The sequence below is a fragment of the Eschrichtius robustus genome, chromosome 11 (assembly GCF_028021215.1).
Source record: "Eschrichtius robustus isolate mEscRob2 chromosome 11, mEscRob2.pri, whole genome shotgun sequence".
Lineage (NCBI taxonomy): Eukaryota > Metazoa > Chordata > Mammalia > Artiodactyla > Eschrichtiidae > Eschrichtius > Eschrichtius robustus.
In genome coordinates this window covers 70936856-70950408 of record NC_090834.1, presented here as the reverse complement: position 1 = coordinate 70950408, position 13553 = coordinate 70936856, and the positions used below count along the sequence as shown (strand labels likewise).

At 47.7% G+C, this 13553-nt stretch overlaps 1 protein-coding gene across 5 annotated transcripts in view; it reads right to left on the bottom strand.

Moving 5' to 3' along the window:
- Positions 1-13553, bottom strand: part of BMAL1 (basic helix-loop-helix ARNT like 1) — a 104224-nt gene that overhangs the window by 66782 nt on the left and 23889 nt on the right. For 3 of the 5 annotated variants that reach the window (XM_068554836.1, XM_068554840.1, XM_068554837.1), the window contains exon 2: positions 6096-6168. The exons of 1 other annotated variant lie outside the window; for it this stretch is intronic. The gene's annotated coding sequence lies outside the window, so the exon portion shown is untranslated. Of the gene's footprint in view, positions 1-6095; positions 6169-9917; positions 9986-13553 lie in introns of those variants that run through there. One more of the 5 variants, XM_068554838.1, reaches the window with a different exon arrangement.

Genomic DNA, 13553 nt, shown 5'->3' with positions numbered 1-13553 from the left:
AATGTGCACGAGGATAAATTATGCAAGTAAAAACATCGAGCAAGAAACACACACACCCCCCCATACACACTCACCAGCACCAGGTACACCCCACACACTCGGAACCATGGTGCAGCTGCTCTTAGGGTAGTAACTTCGGTCCTCTTACCCCTCTGTGGCCCCCTCAGCCCTGACCACACAAGACACTGCCTGGCCACAGAGGCCACACCAGGGATGGTCCCGAGCAGCTGCAGAAGGACGAGGAGGACAGGAACACGGGTCAGGATGGCCCACTGTGGTCAGAGCCATCCCGAGCGTGTGCAGGTCCAGAGGAGCAGAGGACGGGTGAGGGCTCTGTCCCGGGGGAAGAAAGGGGTCTACTTCCTTATACAAGGATGAGGGTGGCTTCACAAGGTGGAGGAAAGACAAAGGGACAGACCCAGCTAGGGACAGGTGCTTCCTTCGCACCACTGGCTCTGACATGGAAACAGGAGGGGAGGGTGCAGGCTAAATTGTGGGGACCGCCCAGGGAGTTCATGTTCACAGCCCAGACTCTTGTGATGCAAGGGGCAAGGAGATCCAGCGGGTGAGCGGCTGTCTAGGCAGGCAGGCTGTCGGTCACTCCGCCTTGAGTGCCTGCCTAGAGGTCAGGCTCCTGCGATCCTGGGGCTTACCAGGCTGCCCAGTGGGAGAATGAACATTCATTCATCTATAACCACACAAACAAATGTAAAATGGCCTCTGGGGTGAGTGCTGAGATGAGTGGGAGGATGGGCTGCTGAATGCCTGGCAGAGGGGCCTGCAGAGCAGAGAAGAATGGGTAGCAGCACAGACCCAGTCAGGCGCCTGGGGACAAACCCTGCTCGCACGCCCACAACTGATCTGGGCCTCAGTTTCCTTGAAAGGTATCTCTGGGGTAATAATGATAACCCTGACCTCAGCCAACACCTCCTGAGGCCCTAATACTAAGTGGTTACCCGCCAAGCACTTTGACAATGTCTGCCCCATTGTGAGCAATCAATAAGCAGTATAAAGTGATAACAGTGATGGTGATGATAAGACCTAGGTTTCTTATCAAGGAGGTCAGGGAAGGCTTCCCAAGAAGAAGCAAGTCAGCTGGTATCTGAAGGCTGAATGGGCATGAACCAGGCAAACCAGAAGGAAAATGCATTCCCTGCTGAGGGAAGAGCTTCTGGAAAGTCCCTGAAAGGGAAAGCAGCAGCTTCATCAGTATTTCCAGGCAAGGAAAGCAGCCCCAAGTGCCCGCTGGAGCACCCTGGTCAGTAGGACACGTCTGTGTTGAAAATGGCTTCTTCTTCAAGGAAGCCTTCCCAGATTACTGTGAACCCACAAAGAAAACCTGCATTCTCCGCACAATTTCCCAGTCCTGTGGCAGAACCAGGAAGTGAAGGAGGGGCAACAGCATCAAGCTGAAAGCCCCACATGAAAACATGAGAAGGTACCGGCTAGCACCTAGGTGCATCGCAGCAGCTCCCGTGGTGAATACAGACACAGACCTGGCATCCCTGGGCTCAGAGCCTCTTCCTATTTGCTACTCCTCAGTATTCACTGAGGACTTTACAAGGTTCCAAATGAAGATAAAGATGCCTTTGGGCACCTCCACAAAGGACCACCAGCTATCCTCATCCCGCAGCCAGAAAAGCACTCTCAGCTGGACTGCGAAAGGGAAAAGCTGTCAGTGGTTAGCAAGAATCATTATTTTGGCTAATTTAGGAAATTTGGGATTCATCCAGGAAGCTGGGTGGACCTCACTCCTCAGCATTCCTTGATGGACTATTTTTCATTTTGCATTGCTTTACTCTCCCATCAACAACGGGAGTTAAAAATAAAAAAGTCAGGGGCAAAGAATATAGAGAAGTTATATTCCCGAGGCCTCAGTAGGCTGAGAGATGCAATAGGCAACCACAAACCCAGGCCCACGACAACCTATCCTGCCATCAAAACTGAGAAGCAAGGAGGCCCCACCCAACTCAATAGCCAATGAACCTCCAGTTTCAAATACATTTGATCACGTTAGAAACTCTGTTGTTTGGCTGCACAAACAGACTTCGCATCCTCACTCTTTCAACAAACACTTCCTGAACCAGGTACATAGTGCTGGCACCGAGAACCCAGAGATTGTGTGTGTGTGGGTGGGTGTGTGTTCCCCACCCTTAAGGAGCTCAGTTTACTGAGCATAACGGATAGTAAATCAACAGTTACGCCAATAAATGTTTTGGGAGAGAGAGTAATGCAGGGTGTTCTGGAAGCCAGGAGGAAGGTCATCTCCAGGTCACAGAGAAGTGCAGGGTGGGGAAGGAAGGTGTCCAGAAAAGCAGAAACCTGACCTGAGTTAGCGAAATGGGGAGCAGGGGGTGGGTCATTCCCAGGAAAGGGCCCAGTTCTGGCAAAGGCACCAAGAGGTGATGGCTGTTGAGAGGCCGGGCTGAGTGAGGTGAGAATACGGGTTAGGGAAAAAGTGAAATAGGGAAGGTGGCCAAAGGCCAGTTATGAAAAGACTGCAGGCCCGCTGAGGGGGTTTAAGTTCTATTCTATAAGCAATGAGGAGCCCCTGGAGAAGTTAAGCAGGAGAAAGCCATGATAGATGCGTGAGTTAGAAACATCATGCTGCTAGGAAGTGGAGGTGGACTGAAGGAGGACAAAAGTGTGCCCAGGGAGACCAACGAAGAGGCCGTTGAAACAATCCAAATGAGGAGTCCTAAACGAAGGGGTGGGCAGGGAGTGACAAATCGGAAGATGGGCTCTTCCAGAAAAGGTAACCAATGGAAGACGACAGTTGAGGGAAAGGACAAAGCCAAGGGTGACTCCTGCAGTCGACATGACTGAGGGGGTGTAGTCCCACCCCAGGCAGGCACCACAGGGAGACAGACACACTGGGTACCAGGCGAGGGCTGAGTTGGAGGTGCCCACAGGATAGGAGCTAGGAAGGAGGGCTGGGCAGAAGTTCTGGGCTGGATATGCAGATCTGGGTGACTTCAGGAGAGAGGTGAACAGTGGACGAGCTCACCGGGGAAGAATACTGGGACTGACCAGAAAGGGATCAAGCAAAACCTTATTAAGCTAAAGACAGAGAAAAGAGAACCGGCACAGCAGGCTGCGGAGTCGAGGTCTACGGAGTTGGAGGAGAACCAGGGGATGGCAGGCCAGACAGGAGGGTGAGCAGAGGAGAGGGGCCGGGAGGGGAGCGCTCAGCCCTGCCTGAGGCAGGAGGCTGCTCTGGCCCCAGGAGGGAGCTCTCGCTGCGGGGAGCAGTTAGCTGGGTGTTAGCCACTACAGCCAAGCGAAAGAATTAAAACAGAGCGGACAGCTTAGACGACATATCTGCAGTCACCCCGAAGTGCATTATTATGACTTTTTTCAGAGGATTATCCTGCCTGCCTGACCTCAGACTGCACATCTCACCTGTCTATTCTGTCTGTCTCCCCTGCTAGCTTGTCTGCCTCATGAGGACAGAACCTGTCCTGTGTCACCTCCAAAACTGCAGTGCCGACGGCAGTGCCTGGCACAGAGAGGTGAAGCTCCTTGTCCCAAGTTGCCTGGCTCACTAGAAACAACGAATATTCAATCAGCACATGCTACACGCCTGACACCAGGCTGGATGCTGGGGGTACGGTGGGAAACAAGTCAACGCAGGACCCTGCCCTCGGACCTTGAAGTTGGAGGTGAGCAGAGAGAGATGCAAGTATTTAAACAAAAAGTAGATTATAACTGCCTTAGAGCTAGGACTGGAATCTGCCTGTCATGCCTTCTAGTTAGATTTCCTTTCCAAGCCCAAGGCTGCCACCTTCTCCAACTAAATGAAAATTTCAGCAGGGGAAACAGTGTTTGAAGTTTGGCCTTAGTCTCCCCCAGGGATCCCATACTTCTTCCACACTTTTAATAGACTCCTAAGAAGCAGAAATACCCACCATAGGCTCTGAATATTTAACCTTAAGAACTCATTCTGTCTCTAGTCCTTCTATGTAAGTTAGAGGAGAAATTCCAGACTCAGGTGGGAGAAAACAGAAAGTGGCATAAACTAAGGGGTCAGATAGGTCTGGGTTCAAATCCCTTGTAACCTCAGGCAACCTCTTGTGATTTAATTTCCTTATTGCTGAAGTGGGAACACTAATTCCTCTTTCACAGGTTGTTGCAAAGATGAAATAAAATGATACCTACAGAGTACTCAGCACTATGCCTGGGACATAGTGAGACTTCACTAAACGGAGGCTCCAAACCAGTTCCACCTGTTGCTTTTATGACTCCATCTCTAACTGCTATATTTGCAAAAACCGAGCCAAAGACTACTCAGAATTCAAACCAAAGAACATACGCTTGAAATGCTCAGAACATAAATTGCTATCTAGTTGAGTGACTTGAGGAATTATCGCAAATTCCCATACTTGGGCAGACTCTGCAGTAAGGAGTTTCATTTCCGTTTCTTGCTCTACCCTATTTTCTCCTCCAATTCAGGCAAATGCAACTATTTCCCCAACAGATCACATCTTGTCTCATGGCAAGGGTCCAAACATGCGCTGGATTCCGTTGGTGCAAGTTATGACAGAGCTCAGAACACCACACCTCAAAGAAAGCATAAGAACACAATCACAAGCCCAAGGTACACACAAACTCCCAAACACACTTGGCTCCAGAGAAGGACAAGAGAACCGGTCATGGCATGCTTTGCTTGCCTCAAAGCTAAAGAAAAGGTTATTTTGGCATGCAGATGCTGAAATCTTTGTGTCTCCGTTCTTTCACCATCCAAACTCTCCATAAGTGGTCACTTTTACTAATGTATCTGATTCTTTATCCGTCATTTATGATGGACCCTGTGCAACCTGGCTTCTGTTTTATGTTTTGGTTTTTTGGCCACAAGGCATGTGGGATCTTAGCTCCTCGAGCAGGGATCGAACCCGCACCCCCTGCATTGGAAGGTGAAGTCTTAACCACTGGACTGCCTGGGAAGTCCCCAGCCCTGCATTTCTAATTGCCTACTAGACATATCCTGTGGATGAATCAGTACCATCTCAAATTCAGTGTATCAAAAACTGGACGCGTCAACTACCCTTCTCCATCCCCAACAGCCACATTTCTGTCAATGTTACCATTGTGAACTATCAAGTTTAAACTTTCATCTTCTTTGGCTCCTGTCTTTAAAGTCTAAGAAGACCATAAATCCTACCATTCTTCCTTTGCAATATCTCTCCTATTGGACCTTTTCTCCATTTTGAGCACAGTTAACCACATGACCTCACACCTGGATTGCTGCTGCTGCTGCCTTGGAACAGGACCCATGCTTCCTGTCCAGCTGTCAGATGAATGCTCCTAACATGTTACTTCGGCCATTTCACTTCTTTGCCCCAAATAACTTCAATGGCTTCCCACTGCCTTCAGGACAAAGTCCAAGTGCCTTAGCCCAGCATTCAGGGTCTAGAAAAGGAGTGGGCAAACTATAGCCCACAGGCCAAATCCGGCCCACGACCTGTTTCTGTAAATAAAGCTTTTTTGGAACATGGCCACACCGTCATATACATATTATCTATGGCTGCTTTCCCACTATAATGGCAGAGTTGAGTAGCTATGACAGAGACCATATGGCCTAGGAAGCCAAAAATATTTACCATCTGATCCTTTACAGAAAAAGTTTGCTGACCCTGGTCTAGAATAGAATAATCAACCACCAGCAGATCCTGCAGAAGTTCTTACTCACCACCACTCCTTTGGATGAAGTTTCTGTTCCTGTGGGTCTTCTGCTGAGCCCACTTTCTTTACATCTTACTCCCACCTTCTCAAGCCTGAAAAGCTTATTTCACTGCCCCCCGGACTTGTCCATCCTTCAAAACACAGCCAAAGCTGCACCTCTCTGTGAGGCCAGCTGCGTCCATCCCCTGCACCCCTGGGTGTTTCTCCTCTGGCTTCTCTCTCTGCATCTACCGCAGAAACCTACAGTGGGATCCACTTCTCCTGTGGATCTTTTCCACCTATACTGTAGGCTTCTCTAGGGTCCAGGCTTGGTACCCTTCACAGAGCAGTACCAATGATAACCACCTTGCCCTTCATTCCAAATACCAATCCTTGACAGCATAATTCGGTAAGAAGGCATCAAACAAACTTACCAATGAAGGCCTAGCATTCCACATTTGAAAAGTTAAGCTTGGGTCCAAAAGCATGCACTCTAGCCAGCACCACCTAAAAGCCAATGAAATAAGAGTTTAACTGTAAAAGAGAATATTTACATGTTTTCTTTAAATTTACAACCCCAATAAGTTTTGATTTACTGTCCTCCCAGGATGTCCATCTCTGTTTCTCTGCCTAGAAAATACTGCTCATCCTTCAAATCCACTGGACAGCCTTTCCCTGGAAGCCATCCCAGTGTCCCAGGCAGGCCAGGCACCCTCCTCTTGGCTCCCATGGAACCCTGGTGAGACACTTATGGTAACATGTGGTACAATGTAGCATAATTTCTTATTTGGGAATGAGGGTTCCTAGACTGTAGGCTTATCAAGAGAAGCGATCTGAGAAATTCACCCCTTCCCTTCCCTCCAGTGCCTAGAATACTACGGGCATTTAGACAATCCTCAATAAATTTTGTAAAATGGGTAGAAAAATAACCTACTCAATTCATGAACACATGCCCAGGCATCTAAAATTCTACTAGGCCACAATTTTCATCAGAGAAATCCATGCTTCAATCCCACTGCTTTTAATAGGCAACGGGTTTAACAGGAAGGATTAATGAGATTAAGCTTCCAAATGCACATCTCTGGAATGACACTCCCCTGGGCAGAAACCTTTAGAGGCTCCCAGAACCTAAGAAGGCAAGCCCAACTCCACAGCCAGGCTGCCAGGCCTGCACCAACTGGCTCAGCCTGAGTCTGCAGCCTCAGCTCCTGTGATCTCCCCCAGTGGACGCTTCAATCTAGACAGATAGGACTGGTGGCCAGACCCTTCTCTCAGCATTCCTTCCAGCTGGATGTCTTCCTCCCCTTCTCTCCACATTATCTCCTACTGAAATGACTTCCATTTCAACATCATATTCCAGACCAAGGTCATGGTGGGGCTCAATAAGATTTTCTTTCCTTTCTGACTTTGTGTGTGTGTGCGTATGTGGTGGTAAAACACACATAACAAAATTTACAAGCTTAGCCATTTTTAAGTGTGCAGTTCAGTGGTATTACATACATTCACATTGTTGTGCAACTACTACCATTCATCTCCAGAACTTTTTTTTCATCTGCAAAACTGAAACTTTATACCCCTTAAACAACTCTACCTTCTCCCTTCCTCTCAGTCCATGGCACTCAAAAAGTTTTTGTGGAATGAATGAATGAATCGTCGAACGAACGAAGACATGAATTAATCTGACCTCAACCCTCTCCACAAAAGCCAGAAGTACTGTCTCTTTCTGCTGGGCTCCCACGATACTATCTTTACATCTTTCTCAGACTTGTTTCAATCAATCTTAAATGACCCTTTTTTTTGCACACTTGTATTCTCCTTCAAGGCGGGAACTATGACTTATTTGAAAGGCTAAGCTTGGGTCCAAAAGCATGCATTTAGCTTCTCCTCCATGTTGTTAGATCCAGTGGGCAAGTCTGAGTCCTCCTCTTACAGCTTTTGCTACCAGTGAATCATGCCCTCGTTTGACTACTCTCTTCACTTGGCTTCCAGGCGAGCACTCTGGGTTTTCCGTCTACCTCACTGGCTGTTCTTTCCCTTTGCTGGTTCTTCCTCATCTCCCCACCTCTTAATGTAAGAGTGCCCCAGGGCTCGGTCCTAGTTCTCCTCTCTTCTCTGTATTCCTTCAATCGCCCCCTGGGTGATCTCACCTAGTGTCATATCACCTACAAGCTGAGGATGCCCAGATTTCTCTCCAAGTGCGGACCTCACCTCTGGACTCCTGGCTAATATATCCTACTGCCTGTTTCAGGTAAGATGTCAAGTGGACAGGAGGTCTGTGTGAGATGTGTTCCATGTCTCAAACTTGACACGTCTCACACAGACCCCTGATCTTCCCCCAGACCTGCTCCTCCCAGAATCTTACCCATCTCAGTTTAAGGCCATGGTCTTCCAGTTGCCCAGGCCAAAGATTTGCAGTCATTCTCGTCTTGTCTCGTCTCTTTCTCTCTTACCCTCTATCCAATCCTCTGGTTTTTACCTTCAAAATATATTCAGAATGTGACCATTTCTCACCTCCTCCACCATTACCATCCTAGATTATTGCAATAGCCTCCTAATTGGTGTCCTTGCTTTCCCTGCTTCTATTTTTGGTGTCACTCCCACTTCCACCCATAGCCTATTCTCAATACAGGAGGGAATCTGTTACAGCATAAGTCAGATTATGTCATTTCTTTGCTTAAAATTCTTGCAAGCCTTCCCAGCAAGGACAATGCCAAAGGGATAAATGTTTCCAGAGCAGACCTGCAGGCCCCGGGGCAGCGATGGGGGAGGCAGGGCCTTCAGGCCTGCGTCCTCCTCCCAACCATCTATTTCTCGACTGGCAGTCCTGACACACCTCCTATTATCTGATTCCTTAAAGAAAGGAAACTTTTTAAAGGGAGAAAAGTAGAATCAATCAGCTTCCTTTTCCAGTTAGGACACCACAAGAAGCCAGTAACACCCACATTTCTTAAGAAGCAATAAGAAAGATATGTCGAGTCTGCCACCACTTAACAACTAGTTTCCAAAGGGAAAGCTAGCCTCTCAGGGAACAGTTGGTGCTGGTGGTGAGTCTTCCCCCCCCCCACCCCGCACCCTCCAGCTGGTCACCACGCCCTATTTGGCTAATTGTCTCCAGACTCTGTCCCCCTCCTCAACCCCCCTGATGCTGTGGCTGGAGGGTGAAGTCCAAATGAAGTAAGAATCCAAGGACTTGAATTAGCTCAGGTCTCATCTGTTCTCCCCAGAACTACAGCAGCAGCCTCTCTACCAGTGTCCCCAGCTCTACTCATTTACTTATTTCCAACTACAACTTTACACAGTGATAATTTTAAGAAAACCTAAATTTGATCAAGTCCCCTGCTTTAAAACTCTCCAAAGAGTTCCTACATTGCCATACTATAAATTCTTCAAAAGATATTATACAGTGAACCATAGTAAATATTCTTTTCTATCTTCTGTAGATGCTTTTCTTCTGCCTTCTTCCTTAAAAGTCCTTGCTTGGGAGTCCCCTGGTGGCCTAGAGGTTAGGATTCTGAGCTTTCACTGCCATGGCCCAGGTTCAATCCCTGGTCGGGGAACTGAGATCCTGCAAGCCGTGCAGTGTGGCCAAAAAAAAAAAAAAAAAGGCCTGGCTTGATCTAATGGGGGTGGGTAAACCATCCAGCTCAGATTAGAGTAGTCTACTGCCTGCAACAGTGATAGGTCAAAAAGGACAAGTACATCACCCAAGCTGGGCCAACCATAGCCTTTCTCTAGGATTAATATATGGATGCAGAGAAAGGGGTTCTCCCTTCACTGGAATTGCTAAGTGGGGGCTGTCAGCAGTGGTGCCCCCGAGGGAGGGTGGCCTGGGTGCAGTAGGAAAGATTGATGTCAACACACAAAGAATGGAAGGCGCCAGATGGACCACCAGCAGCATCAACTCCCATTCCAGAACCCCTTGCTTCTGTGAACTCCTAAGCACCCTTCCCAGTTCTGGAACCAGTAACTACCCACTTATGCCTCAGCTAGCTGGAGTCCCAACAGGCCCACCATGACGTTTCCTGTATCTGTGCCTTTCCCCACAATGTTTTCTCTGCCCAGAACGTGTGCTCCTTGGGTTTTACACAGCAGCCAGGCTTACTCTGCGGAGCCGGCCCTGAAGGGAAGCACAGTTAGTCCAATCTTCCAGTCATGCTCTGAAAGGCCTAGAATATACCTACTCTGTTACACTTACACCACTCCCCTAGCTCCCCAATCTCCTAGCTAGTTGCCCAAGCTAGAAACCTCAGACTCACCTGGTCCTCGGACTTCCTCGTGGCCCGCAATGGACTCTCCCTTCTTCCTTTCTGCCCCACGTCTGCTGTCGCAGTCCAGAAACGCATCCTCACCTCCCTGGGCCCAGGCACCAGCCTCCGGGTCTCTCTTGCCACTCCCCCTCCCGCTCCCTCCACACTGCTGCAGAGTTGAACCTCCAACATCCCTCCTGCCACCTACAGAGTCAAACCCCTGGTGTGAAGGCCCTTCACACACTGGCTTCAACCCAATCCTCTAATTTCTCCCAACCACTTCCACTTCCAGGAGGAGGCAGTAGACACACCTTTCCCTCTTCCACCTGCTGTGCACAACAAAAACCCCTGCACGTGATATGTAAAACAAACAAGAGAGGACTCTGAAAGGCAGAGTGAAGAAGGCAGACCAGTGAGGGGCCTCAGGCCTGGAGGAAGGACACCATGGTGAGTGGCCTGCATTTTCTTTTTGCCTCACTTGGAATGGAAGAACCTGGAGATGCCAACAAGCACAGACAAAAAAGGCTCCAACAAAAGCTTGTTGCCTCGAGCAAGACAGACAACTTTTAGATAATAACTGCCCTATATCAGCCAAACACCACAGAAAACCCCATGGTCCCACCCACACCCATACAACGAAGTGCAAATGACATGTGCAAAAAAATATCTACAGCTAACCGTACACTTAATGGTAAAAGACTGAATGCTGCCCCCCAAGATTAGGAACAGGTAATGCTGCCCACTCTTACCACTCTTACTCGGCAAAGAGCCAGCACAAGAGGCAACAAAAGGAAATAAAACAAACAGACTGGAAAGGAAGAAATCATCTACATTTGTAGATTATGTGATTGCCTAGATAGAAAATCCTGTGGAATATACAAAAAAAAAAAAAAAGCCTACAACTAATTAGTGAGTTTATCTAGGACGCAGGATACAAAATAAAAAATCAACTGTTTTTCTGTATACTAGCAATGAACATGTGGACACTGAAATTAAAAATACAGTACCATTCACAATCACTAAAAAAAAAGAAAAAGAAAATGAAAGAAACACTCAGGTGTAAATATAATTTCTTCCAGCAAATCACTGTACGATCTAGCCACATGGGTCTACTCTGCCAGGAGGGCAGGAACAGTGTATTTGTTTCCCTCTCCAATGAAACCAAAATACCCAGCCAGTGCCCAGCACCTAGCAGGCATGCAATATTTGTTGCCACAGCTCATACCCTGCTCTGTTTAAGATAGACTTTCTTCCACTTATGCTCCTAATGGGACCACCATCTACTAAAAAAATTCCATCTCTCATTTCTGCCTTGGCGGGTCATGATTGCCAAGGAAGAACCAGGAAAACTGCTTCCGCTTCCACTCCCAAACACACTTATATTCTTACATTACACACAGCATGGATTGGAAGAGGCCTCTGCAGGTATCTCTTGGTTACCCAGGGGGACACTGGGCCCCCTCCACATCAGTCCAAGGGGCCCCAAGCCTCATTCCAAAGATCCCAGGCAATGATGTGAGACCACTGCCAAAGTTGTTCCATCCAGGCTCTGTGCTGGGAGGAGCTACAGATGTCCTCCCTCTGTCTGAAAGCTCAGTTGTGGAAAAGAACTGCCCATCTGTGCTAAAGAAAGTACTGTGGAGGAGAAGAGGCTATGCAAGATACATCAAGGCCCAGAAGGCATCCAGATATCTTTTTTCAAAAACTTTCCCCCTCTTTTTACTTCTGCGGGTAGAAAGTGAGTCTAATAGCCATTAAGCAAAAGCCAAAAATCTCAGAACTATCCCGATTCCTTTCTTTCTGTCACACCCCGCCACCAATCCCGCAGCAAAACCTGTTGTTCCACTTTCAGAATAGATCTCAAATCCAACCACTTCTCCGCATCTCCACCATCACCACCACTCGGGACCTGGCTGCTCTCACCACTCACCGGATAATGAACGGCAACAGACTCGACTTCTCTCCCTGAGTCCTCCCTCAACACAGTAGTCAGAGTGAGTCTTTCATGATGCAACTCAGATCAGTCACTCACAATGCAACCAAGTCCTGACAATGACCTTAATGGCCTGGCCCCCTTCACTTCCTGCCTCCACTTTCCACCAGGTCCTCATCTTCTCCTCACTCCACTGCAGCCACCTCAGCTACCTTTACTTGTTGTTCCCATGCCTAATGCTCTATCCCAGTTAAACCCACGACTCACTTCTTCACCTCATTCACCACTATACTGTGAGTTCACCAAAACCCTTTTTTTTTTTTACCTTGTGAGCACATGGCTGGACTACATTTCCCAGCCCTCCTTGCAGTTAAGAGTACACATGTGACTGAGTTCTGGGTGGGAGGGATGCATGCTTCTTCCAGACTGGCCCATAATAACCTCCCCACAAAGTCCTCTCTCTTTTTCCTCACCCTCCAGCTGAATGGAAAGGAATCTGAGGGCGTTGAAGAGGGCAGAGCCACAAGATAGTAGAAGTGTGGGTCCCTCAAGAACCACCAGGAAGGATGCCTGCTTCACCAGGAGCAGCCACATTGGAACTTCTCTATATGAGAAATAAAAGTTTTCTTGGGTTGATACGCTGAGATTTGGGGGGCTGTTTGCTATTCAACCTAACAATTTGGTCTCCTTCTCAATGAGGCCTTCTTTGATTGCTCTATTTAAAATGCTCCCAACGCTTCTTAGCTGACTGCCTTGCTTTCTTTTTCTCCATAGTCCTTATTACCATATAGCGTACTGTATATTTTATTTATTATTTTTTTCTCTACCTCCCCAAATTTGAATGTAAGCTGAAGGCAGAAATTTTTGCTTTTTTTTGTTGTATTCCCCTGGGTCTAGAACAGTGCTTGGAATGTTGTAGACAATCATGTGTTGTTGAATGAATGAATAAATGAATGAATGAATGGACTACATGGGCTCCAAGGTCAGAAAGGCCTGGGTGGAGGCCCACTCTGCCATTTACTACCTGTGTGACCTGGGGCAAGTTACTCTCCCTCTCCCTCTGTAAGGCTCATTTCCTTCAACTGTAAAATGGGGGGAACAGTACCTTCTTTATAGGGACTGGGAATAATTAAGATCATGAACATAAATCTTTTAGTATAGTGCCTGGAAACAGCTCAGGCTCCATACATGCTAATTACCAGCATTGTCAACTCAAGGCCAGGGGACAAGACTGGGTGTCAGGTGCTCACAAAGTCACTGGTAGGGCCACCTATCAGAGAGGAAGAAACTGAATGGATTATTTACATGCGCAAACTCTTCTAGGAGAAAGAAATCGTGGCAAACACCTAGGTAGTGAAATTCAAGAGCTGCCTAAAAGTTCTCGGTAAATTGCAAACGATCAGAAAAACATGACAACTGGTGTCAGGGGTGATGAGAAGTCTGCAGAAAAGCACTGTTCTGGAGAGAGCGCCACCCCAATGGTGAGAGATAACTTTGTGCCTTTTAAGAAACAATTTTCACAGCAAAGCTCCAGAAAAGAGAGGCCTCTTGCATCATGAGGACAAGGTAATAAGGCTATAAAAATGGAACTCAAATAAACCACACACAGAGCCTACATGGGCCCAATTTTCCAGGAAAAACAGTGATCGCTACAGCATTCAGATGAGGCAGTCACACTTGTGCCTGAGCATAGCAAATAGCTTTCAGAAATC